The sequence below is a fragment of the Notechis scutatus genome, chromosome Z (assembly GCF_049901735.1).
Source record: "Notechis scutatus isolate UNSWTSFEM ecotype Mainland chromosome Z, rNotScu1.2, whole genome shotgun sequence".
Lineage (NCBI taxonomy): Eukaryota > Metazoa > Chordata > Lepidosauria > Squamata > Elapidae > Notechis > Notechis scutatus.
This window is the reverse complement of record NC_142025.1, coordinates 123,278,584-123,280,469: the sequence shown is the minus strand read 5'-3', so window position 1 is coordinate 123,280,469 and position 1,886 is coordinate 123,278,584.

The following is a 1,886-nucleotide window of genomic DNA, read 5'->3' as shown; positions in this document are numbered from 1 at the left end:
GTGTGTATGTATGTATGTATGTATGTATGTATGTAGGTCTAGGTGTGTTTGGGTCTTTTCCCATGTAAGATTAAGAGTATCTTGGCGACGTTGGTGCAAGCAGTGTTAATCTATTTATTTCTGCACACTCAAATATTTGTTCAACCTCCTTTTCCCTTCTGTTGACTTCTCGTCGCTTTTCCCATTCTGAGCAAATACAATCCTAGCCGCCGTTAAGACCCGTCCGATTAAATTGGATTAAGAACAAACAAAAGCATTCGATAAAAATACTGAGGAACAGAAGATAAGCGGATTAAAAAGATTATCCTTGCTTATGAGGTGTGAAGTTGGAAGAGGAAGAAGTTAAAGAAACAATGATAGCATGGGGAATTATTATGATTAATAATAATAATAATAATAATAATAATAATAATAATAATAATAATAATAATAATAATAATATTGGTTTCATTTTCCAGCTAACCCTTCAAAGCAACCCCAACTCTTACTGGATGACATTGACCTTATAACAGCTGATTCAAAACAATCCATTCCAGTCCATCATCCTTACAGTATCCTTTAATTTCTTCCTCGACTCTCTAATCAGCCATCAAATAAATCCCCTATTTTATAATACTCTTTTTTTTTTCTTCCTCCTGGCTCTCGAATTGCTAATATGAACCAGCTCATTTCTTGCACATTTCATTCTTGGCTCTCATCACCTCTCCCTCCATCAAAATATTCTCATTTTTCCCCCCTCCAATTTTGAGCAATTACAATTCGAGCTGCTCTTAAGACACACATAATATTTTCTTTGCTATTGTTTTTCGGGCCAAAATCCCCCCAATATAAAATATATCTCCCGCTTTAAATCTATATATATGTTGCTTTATCCTCTTTTCCAACCGCTTTAAATCTATATATATATATATATGTTGCTTTATCCTCTTTTCCAACCGCTTTAAATATATATATATATTTATTTAAATATATATATTTAAATCTATCTATATATATATATGTTGCTTTATCCTCTTTTCCAACCGCTTTAAATATATATATATATATATATATATATATGTTGCTTTATCCTCTTTTCCAACCGCTTTAAATATATATATAACCTCAGAAAACAAATATATATATATATATATATATATATATATATATATATATATATATATATATATATATTGCTTTATCCTCTTTTCCAACCGCTTTTTATATATATATATATATATATATATATATATATATATATATATATATATATATATATATATATATATATATATATTGCTTTATCCTCTTTTCCAACTGCTTTAAATCTATATATATATATATATATGTTGCTTTATCCTCTTTTCCAACCGCTTTAAATCTCTATATATATATATATATGTTGCTTTATCCTCTTTTCCAACCGCTTTAAATCTATATATATATATATATATATATATATATGTTGCTTTATCCTCTTTTTCCAACCGCTTTAAATCTATATATATATATATGTTGCTTTATCCTCTTTTCCAACCGCTTTAAATCTATATATATATATATATGTTGCTTTATCCTCTTTTCCAACCGCTTTAAATCTATATATATATATATATATATATATGTTGCTTTATCCTCTTTTCCAACCGCTTTAAATCTATATATATATATATATGTTGCTTTATCCTCTTTTCCAACCGCTTTAAATATATATATATATATGTTGCTTTATCCTCTTTTTCCAACCGCTTTAAATCTATATATATATATGTTGCTTTATCCTCTTTTCCAACCGCTTTAAATCTATATATATATATGTGTGTTGCTTTATCCTCTTTTCCAACCGCTTTAAATCTATATATATATATATGTTGCTTTATCCTCTTTTCCAACCGCTTTAAATCTAT